This window comes from Stegodyphus dumicola, chromosome 2 (assembly GCF_044657685.1).
Source record: "Stegodyphus dumicola isolate Sdum_Otavi_A_Nest chromosome 2, ASM4465768v1".
NCBI classification, from domain to species: Eukaryota; Metazoa; Arthropoda; class Arachnida; order Araneae; family Eresidae; genus Stegodyphus; species Stegodyphus dumicola.
Window position 1 is genome coordinate 111,872,860 of NC_140769.1, and position 16,665 is coordinate 111,889,524.

A 16,665-nucleotide genomic window follows, 5' to 3' on the forward strand; every position below is an offset into this window, starting at 1 on the left:
TTTAAATATTCATGAGCATAATTTCTTTATTCCCTTCATCCCTCCCTTCAGCTGTTAGACTTACAGATGTCTTGTAAAAGCTTAACCAAAGCTATAATTCCATGATACTTTCAGCTCTGTACGAAGATCTACTTTTTAACTAGTTGTTCATTTCCATATAAACAATACTTTAACAATACTAGGAAAAACTACTTTGAGACAAACAAACAAACTCTGCACTGGTTTGAACGCCACAGTTGTGAAAAAAGCAAATGGCGTAATTCATTGATGATTCATTAAATGCTAAAAGTGCGGATACGGATGCGAACATGTTATAAAGATTTTAAGGTGCCCCCAGAAGAGGTCTTAATAATACTGAAACTAAGACTAGAAAATGAGGCTTTTTTTCTTATTCTGATCCGATCACGTGATACAAAGAGCCAGAATGTTAAGTCCGATCCTGCATATATCACAATCAGAGCAATAGCATTTATCTGTGACTAGCATTGGCGATAATATAACATAGGAAATAAATAAAATTGCCAATGTAAGAAAGGCCATCCTAAGTTAGAAAGCCGACGTCGAAGTGAGAGCTGCTTAAAGCATACACTTCCGAAATTACAGCAGGCTGTGCCGCTACCAAATTCGAAGGAAACCAAGCACTAGTGACTCCATCTGTTGGTGGAGAGGATAAATATTCTTCCTCTGCGCATTTGATGAGGATTTCTGTAAGCTCGTAGGCTCGGCGAAAATTTTTCGTATGGCGACTTAGCTTTTCTCATAGAATCTACAACTGAAAGGGTTTCATGAAGGAACTTTCTAATGCTGTTATCATTAATCCAGTTCTCTGCTTTGATTAATTTAGTAAGTAGATTTTTCTTTAATTTCTCGCTGTACAAGTTTTGCCGCCCAACAAGGATAGTGGATAGTGACTCTATTACCGTGTCAAAGAGCCCGGGTTCGAATCCCGGATAAGGTATGGATGTTTGTAAATGCACAATGTCTATGCAGCATGGAGGCAGTCTAAATATGTGGCGATCCGAGAATCCTCTCAAGAGGTTGGTGGTAGGGGAAGAGGAAGACCCTTGGACCCGTCCTCTCGGGAAGCTCTCCTTCAAAATTTGGGGCGGAACTGAGCAAAGTCGTACAGCCACCTGTTTGGTGCCCAAGACTTTTGCCAACGACCAGCTGCAATATTGCCTCCTTACCACCACGAGTTTCGTGGGCTTGCTCTGACATCAGTCAAGCGAGATTAGTCACAACAAGAAGAAGTATGTTTTAGGTTTATCGGAATATTTTCTTTAGCCGTCCTAGTGGCAGTAGCTGGTATTCTTCCTTCAAGAAAGCACAGGGAATTTTTCTTTAGTTTCAGCGTGTTTGATGGTTTCCTTCTGTTTTTGAAAATGATTTTTTATAAACTGAGCAGCCTCTGTAGGAATTTACGTGTTCTCCTTGACAAAATATGCAGAAGAGTTCCCCCCTTTCTGTCATTTTACACGAGAAACTCTTATGTAAGTCACTCTTGATGCGCCTATTCTGCTTAAAGGAGAAGTGCTGAGGATGCTCGAACCTTTGGCACTTGTAGCACTGAGTCGGGCGTTTTCTGAACCAAAATATTAGACTTTGGAGCTCAGGATGTTGTTAACTTGGAATGCTATACTTCCTTAGCGTTCTTAGTTGATTCCGTAAAATAGATTGGGAGTAATTTTTTAGTTTATCTCAACTGCTTTACACGGTTAAGGCAAGGAAATTTCTTCTTGTAAGTTCCTACTCGATTGCTTCTTCTGGGATTGATGCCGGTTACTAAGCTGATAAGTGTGGAATGGTAATTTAGTATTGTGCACATATTCAAGAATGCTCCGGTAGTCATTTCTATTTTTAGCATTTGTGATGATAAACCCATTCCTCAGGCTTCAAATTCTTCGTCGCAGAATGCTTGGAGCACTCTTATTCATAATAAATAAAATGTCATAATAAATAATAATATAATAAATGTATTAATATATAATTGCTCTAGTTAATGTTAATATATAATAAATGTATTATAATGGTGCAAAATTTTGCCTCAGTTTAGGCTCTTTCCTGTTTCATACACATTTCTGCACATGCAAACCAAGAACCATCATGGAAAAAATTAAGGACATATCAGCAACTGAGAATTGAATAAATTAAAGCAATTATCTGTGCAACGAACTTCATTCTTTTATTACCATTCTAAGGAAAAAAAAACAGAAGTATGGGTAAGACTCACTGATACAAATATAATCTAATATTAAACATAAAGCAAATTTGAGAACACAATAATATTTATATGTGCCTTTTCAATTTGAGACTTTCGAAAATATTTTAGCTAATTTATATCCCTTTCTTTCTCCATAACACATAGTTCACGTGCTCAAATAAATAAATTAGTGTTCCAACTAGTCTCTGTTTCATTTGCTAGTTTGTTAATATCTTCAAACAATATCGCGTTGCAAAACATTTTTCTTTTGCTTTATACTGTAATACACATTTAGGGCTTAACTAAACTCAGCTAGCTCAAATACACGTTTATCTGGGTGTTACTTAGATCCTTTGGGTGAGTTTTCACCACTAGAATACTTAAAATCTTTAACTATATATATATATATATATATATAAATTGTAGTAAGCTCGCTTAAAAGTTACCAGGAGCTGCTGCTCCAAAAAGTTCAACACGTTTTAAAAAATTAATACATATGAAAATTTAATACATCATTTTCTAGACCAAATTGGTTTTTCAAAATTGTAATTACTACCTTGCTTGATATATATGTATATATATAGTTGAAGATTTTAAGTTTGTATATAAACAGATGCACTTTAAATTTATTCTATCTCACCACTTGTGAGCGTTAAATTAAAAATAATACAACACAAAATTAGAAGCCACATGGAGCTGGCTGTAACTATAAATTTTCCTTAAAACTGCTTGTAATTACAATATTTAATTTCTTCTAAGAGAGCCAACAAGTTTTACGGATGACCACTAATAATGACTCAAAATTCTGATAACGTGTATAAGAGAGAGATTCCTTCCGAAATTTCTCCACGAAGGAATCCCTCCACTTAGATAGTCCTCGAGTGCTTTGCCATAATTCAAATAAACTAAACCAATATATGGCAACTTCAGCCTCGCGAAATAGCCACTATAATTTATTTTTCGTCACTTTCCTGGAGGCCGATCTTAGCTTCCGTGTCATGAAACGTTCTACAGTTCCTTCCTACGTGGCCTTCACTACCGCAGCTCCAGAACTTTAGGATTGGTTTGTTGTCACTCCTGCTCCGTCTTAAGGCACTGAATTGCTGGTTAAACCGTCTAGGCAAGCAGTCAGTTAATTCATTGGCTCCTAGAAATGCACAACTCTGATTGGGCGGCGGTAGCTTCTGGGCTATCTGGCATTGCGTGGTATACATTAAAGTGCTTTTTAGATCCTTGACATCCGCCATTCGTAAGGCTTTCTGTATCTGAGAATTTTAATTGCTTAAACAAAATTTTAATAAATGCCACTGAGCTGCAGATGGTGGATAGTACTCATCAATAGAGCATACAAACCGAAAGTCTAAATGATGGTGCGGTTGCTCTACTGATGGTCTTCTGTACATGAGAATTTTCTTTATACGCATTCTCTAATGTAAAATTATAAATGTTAACACATAAAGGAGTGCATTAATATGAATGAACTCAGAATAACCTTCCAGAATAAGCGGCAAAGCTAGAACCAAATATTAAAATGGAGAAAGACAGATAAAATGTTTCTACCCCCTCACACAAAAAGCCTCTTCTTGAAAATTAGGCTTATGGCAGTTATTAGTAGTAAAACGCAGTTTTTACTCTGAATGCCGACGTTTTATACTAAATGCGTTTAAATCTTTACACTTTTCAGAAACGAAAGTAGTCCTTCCTTGTACTTACAGGTTCCATGGAGTTCTCAAAATTATGAAATTAACGGTGTGTGAACTAAAAAACGCATGTCAAATGAAAGCGGATCGTTATCTGAAATAAAGCAGCCAATTTATAATATATATATAATAACAAAACAATTTTTTTTGAAAACCAAATATAAATATGCCTAGTATTTTCGAGCATAGCTGCAGAAAAAATTATCATTAAAGATATAAAGTAAGAAATTTAGAACTAATATTTCACAAAGGCTAAAAATTGAAATTCATAATTAATTTCAAATAATTGCAACAAAGAATTTTAAAAAAGTTAAATATATATATATATATTTGCAGTGCTTTAAAGAAAAGTGAGATTTTACTGTCTTGTTATCTAGTGAAACGTACAAGCACAGTACTTTCTTCCTCTTCTATATGGATCTACCTACGCATGAACACTGCTCCCTCTTTTCCTTGCTATTATTACATACACACACATATATATATCAATAAATGCCCGATGACCACCAAGCCACTTCCTTGGCTTGGAGTAGTAGATAGTAGATGGTAGCCATCGATGGAGCATCTATTGCCGAAAGTTGTAATGATGGTACGGCTGCTCCATTGATGGTGTTCTGTATCTGAGGATTCCAGATGCCATTGATGAAATACTGCAGGGACAGAATTCCCCACGTTTCTGTTGGTCAGTCCGAAAAGACTAGATGAGACAGCCTTTCAACACCCGTAGCAAGCTCCTGCAGTGTTTCCGTGGGTTTTTGTTAGAAAGGATTTAATTTAAGCCTGCTGTAGTCTTTTAAACACTTCTCGCCAAAGCGTAGCTCCAGCGCGCCGGTTAGAGCTTCGACGTCTAATCTGGTTTTGGGGTAGAGTTTGACGAATATTCGCTGCGTCTGCTTTCAGAGTAGCGGCGAAATGGTAGGCCTTAGCTTTGAAATCCTATACATTTGCGTCCGCCACTACAGAAAACTGAGTCTTGTTCAGTTATGGGTAACTTTAGAAAGGGCGAGAAGACATAGGTAAGAATTTAAAGCCTCAGAATTGTTTCCAGCTATCACTATGGATTTCTTCAAGCTTTCCACACTACCATCCACTTGAAGGATAGCAGCAGAAACTCTGTCACCGATTTGTAGTTTGTCAACAGATACTCTTTCCTCGATTCTTGTTCGGCAGCAGAAACTCTTTCTTCAATTTCTCCAACTTTATTTTCAACCGTATCTATTCTGCCTTCCATAGCATCGAATTTTTTTTATTTATTTATTATTTTTTTTTTATTACTGTAGTAATTTCTCTTTTCATTTCCTACTAACCTACTTCAATCTCTTCTTGAACCGATCTTTTCCATCTTTCAACTCTACTTTAACGGATTTTTGGCCTGCTTTCATCTCCTCTTTAGTGAACTTTACAATCTCTTCTACCTCTCTTGGCCCGCTTTCATCTCTGCTTTAACGGGCCTATGCAGCTAAGGCTGTCTCCAGATATCTCATTTGCTCCTCGACCGTTCTTGTCACCGGCATTTAGTCCCACTTTTGACATGAAAACTTTTTACGTGCATACATATTTGTAATGGACTGAATGCACACAGAACTAATGACATTTTGATGGAATCTATTTTTTTCCAAAAATACGTGTCAACTGTGCAAATTACTAAGAACACTGAACAGAAGCCAATGTAAAAAGCCTGCAATGCTTAAGTAAGCACGGTGATCTCTGAACTCAATATTCTGAGCTATACTGAAAAGTGAAGGTCTCGCCAGCCTTAAAACAAGTTTCCCCATCCGGCGAGAAATTTCCAATATTTTAGATTTCTCGAAAATGCTAAAAAGCATGCACAGTTACAGTTATGTGCCGTTGGATGCAGTTGTAGGTACACAGGGACCGGACCAGTTAGAGTTAAACAGGGATCAGACCAAAATGTCGCCCGCCATATTTGGAGACTTTTAGCGATTTCTCGCCAAATTTCACGACAAAAATAAGCAGCCCAAAACCATCGTTCAGCCTGGTGCTATCTCGCCAACCTCAAAGTTAAATGGACGTACCGCTGTCACTAAGTTTCTCTGACGATGCTTACTTTCTGTGGCCTTTCATATTGCATTATACAAGAGATATTACAATTTACATATAATTCCACTAAAGTTGCTTATCCATCCACAGAATTCGTAACAATGTAAAGATAATCATTCGCTTACGATTTCTGAAAAATGTATATGAGTATTTTTTTTTTTTTTTTCCTCGCAGACACAGCTAAGACAAAAAAGATCGCAGTTTCTTAAACCATTTTATCAATGGAAAGAAGAGCCTCGTTATTACTTTGCATCCATTGACGAATATATGACCGGCAGGAGAGCTTGAGCTCATAAGAGAAATGGAGGATAGTTTCAGATCAAGCCATATCTCATTGATAAAACCACCAAGCCTTTCTTTCACTGATGACCCCCATCAGTGTGGGCTGTATGATTCCACCGAGTGCTGGATACTGGCAGCTCGACAAGAATTCGAATCTGGGCGAAAAGGCAGTTGCATAAGGATTTTCTTGTGTGTAAGGGAATATAAGCAAGTTTTCCTTAGCAAGTCTTCAACGCTAACATTCCCTTGGCCTTTGTTATAATCAATTTAAACAAAAAATCTACTTACGTTGGGATAAGGAATTAGATTGTCCGCCTGTAAAATGTGTTTTCTGGCAATGAAAGTTGTATGGCGGAAAAACGTTCCGTACAGAATCAGTCATATCGGTTTTTCATAAAATCATTGTTATAATAAATAATATATATCATATAATGATTCACCTTCGAAAATAAATGTTATTATATATGTACAAAAAAGAAAACAATACATTATCTGCATTTTATATTTGTTGTGAAAATGCAAATCATCACGACAAAATCAGCTGTATATATTATTACATTGAAACATTTCACTCTGAGGTATTTTATTCAAGATATAATTTACAACTGTGGGTATGTGCGTTTTTTAGAAGCCATTTTTAAATAGCTATGGGTTTGAACTAGTTAAATATTTTTCTATATATTCAGATATATCATTTATTAAGTCATTATGTTGAAGAAATAAAGTTGCTGTCAAATTGATTATTGGAACTAGATTGTTTTTGTTTGATTTCCCTAAAATTTGCTATTTAAATTCTGAGAAATTACTGTTCTTCATTTTAAATGAACATTGAATTAATGTAGGATTTACAAAATTAGGATATGATATATGTAATCTAAAAAATAATAACTACAGTAACATAAACAATCTAAAGCTTTTATTGACTTTTTCCCTTCTATCATAATTATATAATCAAAATAGAACAAATTGATAAAAAGGCTGGGAAGTTCTTGGAAGAATGAATTGCTAAAAAATTTAGAGCCCGCAGTGTTAGATAAATGCTCCATAATCCACAAAACCGCAGTAGGCCCACCAGCAGCCGGGTGGTAAAAGCCGCCGAACACTGGTACTTCAGTTCGAATCCCCGTGAACAGGCTGGCTGCATGGTCGTTTTCATGGTTTTTCCTGTGTAATGTGGATATCAGCCAGTTTCCCTTAAAAAGACCACCATGGGGTATCCCTTCCTTACTATGCAGTACCTAAGGGCGGAGAACGTAATAAGTAAAAAAAATCTGGATGTTGAATTGCTGTAAGAAGTTGTTACAGTTTTACAGCAACGAAATTCGACTCAGTAATAACAAGATATGAAACAATGGTTCTACAAAATGATCCCCAATCGAAGAGGGAAGCCACAGGGTAGAGAAAACTAGCAAAAGTGCAGCTACTAACAAACAAAAGAAAAAAAAAAAAGACTGCAACGACAGCTTTGGGGTTGTCCAACTATGATACACCTTAAAAGAAAGAAACATGACGGAAAATGAAGAACATTTTGTTTTTTTGCATAAATTGTACAATGAAATTAAAAAGAAATGAGTAGGAATACTGAGCTGAAGAGTTCCTTTTCCCTGATAATATTCCAGTCCAAAGAATTGCCACTGTCAAAGAAGCAGCAAAGAAATTCCGTTTTTGAAAACTGACAATACACTCTATAGCTCTAAATGGCCAGTTCTAAATGGCAATTATCTGTTCGCATCTGACCTTCATGGAAGAAGGTTTTATGATGATGAAGAGATGAAGATAGCTGTTATGGAACATTCTACTTACAGAACTTCAGATTACTTTTCTAAGGAACAGGGCTGCTAATTGACAGATCTGAGAAGTGTGCCGAAGTAAAGTGAGACTATGTTCAAAAATAAATAACTCAATTTTTCTGTAGTTTGTTTAGAAATCTATTTCGCCAGAAACGTTTCGATATTTCTTTGCATATATTGCAAACATTTATCTTCCAGCTACAAACACCTGAAAAGATATCACAGATAGCAAAAGATTATCATTTTAAATGTTTTTGAAAAACTCAAAGGAATGACATCTATCTGAACAAAAAAGAGTGACAATGACAAAAAATAATAATGCTAAAGTCAGTTGCATTGAAAGGTGGTTTGGGTTTAAGTGTATGAAAAAGCATTAAATATCTAAATATGATTTCTAAAACAATGTTTAGTGGAACACATGGAGTTTTATTTAAGCTTTCTCTAAGCACTCAGGTTAATTTTGCGCCAAATTTAATGAGATAAACCAGCCAAGTATTCGGCATTTCTAATAGTGTGTGTGTGATTATGGGAAAGCCTCGAGTGCTATCTGCCTAAGGGTAGGGATGCCTTCGTGGAGGACTTTCTAAGGGGAACTGGCTCGTATACACGGGGAAAACACGAAAACGCCCATGCAGCCGGCCCGTTCGCGGGATTCGAACCTCGGACCGAAATACCAGAGTTCAGCGACTTTACCGCTCGGCCGCTGGTGGACTCATTTCTAATATAGTAAGATTCAAATAATCTGTGCACACTTCTACAGTATTAAAGGTACAGCAAGAATTACAGGCAGAGTTCCCTACATGTTGTGTGCACACATATCTTTAAAATATTTAGCACATGATGAAAATTAACAAGCACATACACAAACATATTATTCATCAATATAATAGTGTTAATCATAATTTCATTTTTACATTACTTTTAAAATAAATCATGTTAAATATATTCACTGATATTTAATTACAAGTGCTTGAGTTGCACCACACAACTGTAGGAAATATTGCTGGTGCCCTTACACTGTTTCCTAATGTAAGTAGTGTTCGTATTGTTAAAGAGTGACTAGCACATAATATATTGCCTGCAAGAGGAGATAAAAATATGTGTTTATGCATTGTACTGTGTGTTCATATATTTATATATAAACCATGGAAAACTTAAGAAGAAGAAAAACAACAAGTGATTTTAAAATGGAATAGCTTAATGAAATAGTCGAAATAGACACACCAAACAGTAAAAATAAATTATGAATTCCATTATTGGAAATATCATTATAGGATGAACAAAATGGAGTTATGATATGATGGACATGGAAATAACGATTTTGTTAGCAGAAAAAAAAAAAAAAAAAAAAAAAAGGAACAGATAATTGGAAACTGGATTTTTTAAAATGGCATTAATTCTCATGTGAACAAACATAGGGTTGCCAGTCAAACGAATGAAATTCCCTGACTTTTCCAGGTGTGTTTTAAGAAAATTCCAGTCTATCCACATAATGCACATTAGCTGTTCTAAGAGGTAATTTAATTATGTTACCACTCAAAAACACAAAAATTCAACAATTACATATGATTTTATATATATATATATAATCCCCCCTATTATAACTATAATAGGAGTTATTTTTTCCACAAAAGATGCTCAATCTGGATTAAAAAATATCTTTTTTTCGCTGACATTTTGCAACTAACAGAAGAAAGGAATCTATTTAATGATATTTTTAAATAAATTCAGGTATTCTATATTTATTCAGCAGCATACATAAGCAAAAAATGTGCATTAAATTTCATGACAGTATGTCATCATACTGCTAGAATTAGTTTCAGGATTATGCAAGAGAAAATTTCCTGAAATTGAAAGTATTATTTACTAATACTAAATCAATGTAGAGGGAAGAAGCAACAATAAATGATATGGGTAACATAAAAAAATTTAAAAATTGAATTAGAATAATCAACGATATTTTAGCGAATATAGTTATATTAAATGGTTAGCCTGGATGATTAATTACAATTTTTTATTTTACTGCAAAATGACAAATAAAGCATTTATTAAGAGGGGAAAAAAGGGGGGTTAAAAGATTTTGCGGTAAAATCCTAGTAGTATACGCTTCGATGATCTTGGAACGATTTTGAAAATTGTCACCAACACGAAAATTATTTAATGCTCATCATAATGTTGCCAAATCCCGTATGTACCGCAGATGGGGGTTAGAATAGAATACATGAACCTCCATAGTACCGTATACTGGGATTAAACCGATTTTGTTTTATACGAAAATACGTATTTTTTTTAGTTAAACATGCACTACACATGTGCATGCGAGTGTCTCGACTCTCAACGTTACTGGAAACCAAAGTTGCTGGAAACTTGCTTTGCCTTTCTAAAAGACAATCTAATTGGAGCTGCGAAAATTTGCTCTGCGCCAGCTGCCCGAATGACGTTCACGCGATACATAATTCGCCAAGAAAGTGATCGCTTCCAACGTTGGCGCAAAACTCGCTTTTTGGGGAAGGGGATCGCCGCATGAAATTCTCTAACTTTTCCAGATTTTGACTAAAATATTTAAATTCCCTAACTTTTCCCTGAATTTTTTGGTCAATTTTCGAAATCTCTGACTTTTCCGGTTTTCCAGGCAAACAGCGTAACAAAATTAAGAAGAAAAACAGCAAGTGATTTTAAAATCGGATGTTTTAATGAAATAGTTGAAATGCACTACAGACAGTAAAAATAAATTACAAATTTCATTATGGGAAATATTTTTATATGATGAACAAAATGGAGTTATTTGCTTTTATTGTCATGTTGGACATGCAAATATTGATTTGTTAACATGAAAAAAAAACTCGCTTTTTGGGGAAGGGGATCGCCGCATGAAATTCTCTAACTTTTCCAGATTTTGACTAAAATATTTAAATTCCCTAACTTTTCCCTGAATTTTTTGGTCAATTTTCGAAATCTCTGACTTTTCCGGTTTTCCAGGCAAACAGCGTAACAAAATTAAGAAGAAAAACAGCAAGTGATTTTAAAATCGGATGTTTTAATGAAATAGTTGAAATGCACTACAGACAGTAAAAATAAATTACAAATTTCATTATGGGAAATATTTTTATATGATGAACAAAATGGAGTTATTTGCTTTTATTGTCATGTTGGACATGCAAATATTGATTTGTTAACATGAAAAAAAAAAAAAAAAAAAAAAACACTTATGTGTTTACCACATGACTTCCTAGTACGGAATATTAAATTATACACATTTTTTCTTGCATTTCATTTAAATTTATTGGATTGAATTAAATCTGCTTCGTCGACAGCGCATAAACCACAATAGAATAAATGCACTCTTTAAAATTCACTATATTTGTTTAGCATAGTGACACTCTGGCGCTAGGTTCACTTAAAATTTCGTTCATATTGTTACGTTTTTCTTTTTTCTGACACCAGTTGTTACGTTATTTTCGTCCTTCACGTTCGTACGGGGTTTGTAGATTTGGAGTGAAAAACGACGACACTTGATGAAATACACTTTATTTAGCCAATACTGATCAGGACAGCTCCAAAGTCACGTTTTACAGTCGTCGAAGATCTACTATAAACACGCTGACACGATCAGCGACATAGCCTTCAGGTTATCAGGTTATCACGGTGGACACAGCTTTACTGCAAAGCACCAGAGTACAGCTTCCGACTCTGCTTGGTCATTCTCGGAACTCCACGTACTCTCTAGACTCTCCACGTTACAACTCGCAATGCACTCAACGATACACAAGAGTATAGCTCTTGAATCAGCACAGTCTAAGAAAAAACTCGACGATACACTAAAAGACTCTCTCGATGCACTCGGCGCTAGACATCGAGACACTCGCTCACTGACTGACTATCAGCTCGCTAGACGAGGCACTCACACTCGCCCTCTCAACGAGGTAAGCTCTAACTAACTGCGGACCAGCAGGGTTTATATAGCTTTTGGCTTGTGTTCGAGAACATTCTGGGCTAAACCAGTAAGAATTCGTTCCAGAATTTTCTCCATCCCTTCTTGGCATATCGCCAATTTTGTCGCCAAATGGACGATTTCTCGCCAAATGTGGCAACCTTGCCTTTCCTTGCCATTTTATGGAAACCCTAAAACTGCTTTGCGGGGAAGCCATCTTACTGTGCCTGTACATTTCGTAACACTGCCCCCTCCCAAGGACTGCACGTCCGGGCTGTACAACCCTTCGTCAGAAGCCAAATTCAATACAAACAAAACGTTTTAAAACATACAGGTAACAACTAAAAAAAACAAATATTTACACTATGTACAAGTTATACACACAAATTAAACACATAACAATTTTAAATTTTACAAATTAAAGTTCAGAATGAATTTCAGTCTCAGTCTTTTCATTAAAATATACCTGGGTCAAATACTTTTCCATTGCAGTTTTCAAATGTATTTCTGTTTTGCATATCACAGTCTGCAGATTCAGTCCTTTCAGAATTGTCATCCACAGGTATATATGAAACAGTTTGTTCACCATTCTGTAGTTTGTTCGCACATATTGTGTACAGTTAGTTCACCGCGATATTTTTAGCAGCTGGTACATGCACATTTTCCTCTGTTTCCTGAGAACCAATAAGTGCCATGAATGCATAAGTGCCATGAATAGAATCCGGTCCTTTACAAGGAGAAGAATTCAGGTTTAGAATCAAGTCCTTGTCTGCAAAACCTGCACTATAAGGTATACACCTAGTTTGTGAGGTGGATGAATTTTCTTGCAATACTAGAGCACCCTGCTTAAGCTGCACATCAGTTTCCTCCATCTCTGCATCACATGAACTTTCAGATGGTTCAATACTTGCTAATTGTGACTATCATTTTTGACAAACTTAACAGTTGCATTTTCTCTTTCTTCCACTTCAGGCACTTGTGAATCAAAAGCTTCTTTCCTGTCTTTTATTTCTTCATGTTTTCGTTGTTTTCCTTTAATCCTGTTAGATGTTTCATCCATCATTTCTTGATCTTTCTCAGGTAGTTCATTAGCTACTTCCTTCAATTCTACATCGTCTTTTATGGCTCTTGTTTCTTCTGCAAGCTCCCCTTTTGCCTGTCGGAGTTGCTCTCGCACCTTTTCTTGGCCGACATTTATTTCAGCTGTCATCTCTTTATATCCAGCTTTTATCTCATCATATCCGGCTTTTATCTCAGCCAGTCCAGCTTTCATTTCAGCCTTCATCATAAAATACTTTTCCACTGCAGTTCTCGAATGTATTTCTGTGTTTCATATCACAATCTGCAGATATAGTCCTTTCAGACTTTTCATCCACAAGAACATGTAGAACAGTTTGTTCGCCACTATGTAGTTCATTCGCAGCATGCATACAGTTCACCTCAATATTTTTAGCAGCTGGTTTATGCTTATTTTCCTCAGTTTCCTGGGAACTAGCTCCAAATTCTGCATCAGAGTCATGAACGGAACCCGATTCTTCACAAACACAAGTATCCAGGTTTAGAATGAAGTCCTTGTCTGCACAATCAGCACAATGAGACACACACATAATTTGCGGGGTGAGTGAATTTTCTTGCAATGCTGGAGCACAATGCTTAAAGCTGTGCATCAGCTTCTCCCATCTCTGCATCACATGCACTTTCAGATGGTTCAACACTTGCTGACTGCGTTTTCATAACTTCACTAACAGTTTCTAGGAACTTGACAGTCACATTTTCACTTTCTTCCATCTCTACTTCAGGCACATGAGCATCAAAATCTTCCTTCCCATCTTTTATTTATTCATGTTTTCGTTCTTTTTCTTTAATCACATTAGATGTTTCGTCGATCATTATTGGATCTTTCTCAGGCAGTTCGCTAGCTACTTCTTTCATTTCTTCATCCTTGGATTCTCCAGATGCCACTACTGTCATTTTCACATCTTCTTTTATGGCTCCAGTTTCTTCTGCAAGCTCCACTTTCAGCTGTTGGAATTGCTCTCGCATCTTTTCTTGGCCAACATTTATTTCTTCCCGCCGGGCTTTGTTATCTTCCAGTCCCGCCTTCATCTCTTTCAGTGTGGCTTTGATCTCAGCTGTCATCTCTTTATATCCAGATTTTATCGCTTCCCGTCTAGCTTTCATTTCAGCCTTCACCTCTTCATATCCGGCTTTTATCTCAGCATATCTGGCCTTCAACTCCTTCTGTCCAGCTCTGATCTCAGCTAAGAAGTCCATCAAAGTCTTCATCTCCTCCGCCATGGCTTTCCTCTGCAGGCGGGTCACTGGCATTCACTCGCAAACCCCACTCCTGACACCAGTTGTTGCGTTTTTCTTTTCTGACACCATAACTCAGAATGCACAAAATTTATATCATTTGAAGAATTATCTAATCGTTGCCACATGTTCTGTTCAAATACTATAATAAAGCTAGAAAGATGTATAAAAGAAATTAAGCAAACAAAACAAAAATAAAACAGTTTTTCACAGTCCGTTTAGTATTTCTCATTCAATTAATTCAGTTCTCACTTCGCGACAAGGCAAAAATACACAAAAACTCAAAATATCTATATTAAAAATTACGAAGTAAATCTTAAACACTTATTTCATCAAAAAAATTCCAGAAAAGATTAAGCATGATTTAATTTGCAATAATAAATGGATGCATTATCTTTGTTGTTGTGAAGCTTAGTCTCTCTAGATTGGCAACAAATCTACTATTCTGCTGTTTCAAATGTAAACAAATATGTCCGCCATGGTATTTTAAACTTATTTAAAACTTTTAAATTGCTGATAATTGTACAAATATTGCTTCCAGATTTACGAGAGGCATAAAAACCTTAACTGGAAGATAAGAACAACATAATTCAATCATTTTTAAAGCAAAAAATGCACAATTTACAAATATATAAGAGTAAAGAAACTGAGATCACTGAGACGAGTAACAAAGTGAATATATATAAATATATTTATATATATATATATATATATATATATATAAATATATTTATATACGTTTGGTGCGGCTGATTGCAACCAAAATATGAGGTGCACATCTACATGTTATAAAAGTCCTATATACAAAATTTCAATGTTCCGAGGCTACTCGTTTTTCAGTTATGAGAGATATGTACGTATGTAGTGTACATATGTACACACGTTCGTACAGACGCCACCAAAAATTCTCTTCAGAACTCATTTTAAAGCAGTTTTATTTTTTTATTATTTTTTATTTTTATTTTTATTTTTATTTATTTATTTTATTTTTTTTTTTTTAAGGAAATGAGTGTTTTATTCTGTCCTTACGTACAGATGTCACGTGAAAACATCATTAAATTGCATTCGATAGCAGTCAAAATGGATATTTTTGTTGAAATATGCTGCCTGAAACTTTTCACGATTACAATACTTCCTTTTTACTTCATACAAGGAAGTAAAAAATAGACAGATGTTTGGAAACTGGATTTTTTTAAAAATGATATTTAAATGGTAAATCTCATGCTGAGAATGTAACAAAATTAAGGAAAAGAAAAACAGCAAGTGATTTTTAAAATCGAATGGCTTACTGAAATAGTTGAAATAGATGCACCAAACAGTAAAATTAAATTATAAACTCCATTACGGAAATGCTTTTTACAATGAGCAAAATGGAGTTATTTGTGATACCCTTACGATAGACATAGAAATAATGATTTTGTTAGCAGAAAAAGATTGGACAGATAATTGGAAACTGGACTTTTTTAAACAGCATTTAAACAGTAAATCTCATGTGGACAGTGTAACAAAATTAAGAAGTAAAAATCCTTGCTAAATTTGGATTGCATATATGTTGCACAGTTAAAATTTTAAAGGTAAGAGATAAAAGATTCAATATTAATGTAGAATTGATTTTTATTTATTTACTTTTGATAAAACTCTTACACTTAAGTGATATTTTAGTAAATAATTTTGTTATGTTTACATGTAGATGTAAATAATTTTCTTATGCTTTGTTATGTTTACATATTAATTTCATAATTAATGTATAGTTTTTTTTTAATATATGTGTTTTTAAAAATAATGAATGTTATTAAAATAGAATTAACTTAAATATAAAAGTTAAAAGCCACAAAAACAATTCTTGTAGTAAAAAGAAGTTGCACAAATCAAAATAAAGTTGCACATCAGTAGTCAAAAATTAGAAGGAACAATGATAACTGGTATTTTTCCCCCTAAGTTTACAAACGTTTTACATTTTAATGTATTAAATTTGAAGTGTCTGTATAAAAAGTCTAACTAAAAAAACACTTATACCTTATGAATTATTTAATTAAGATTTAATAAATACAAAACTATTATATTTTTTAATGAACTTATATTGAAAATAAATAATTTCCATATAAATGCGAAATAATACAGAGAGGAGAAAGTGAGACAAATAACAGGGAAATATTTTTAAACGAAGAAGTTTTGAAAAAACACACTGATGCATTTTGTATTAAAAAAGTGCATATCCATCATCGAAATTAGTTTTCTAGTAATTTTTAAACTCTTTAACAAGAGAAAAAATAGATAAATAAGCATGTTGTTCACAAAAATCCTAGCAGAATCTTTTTCCCCAAATTGAATCCATACAATAAATCCACCAATATGTCTGTGCATGTGTAATTAGATTAATAATACTGC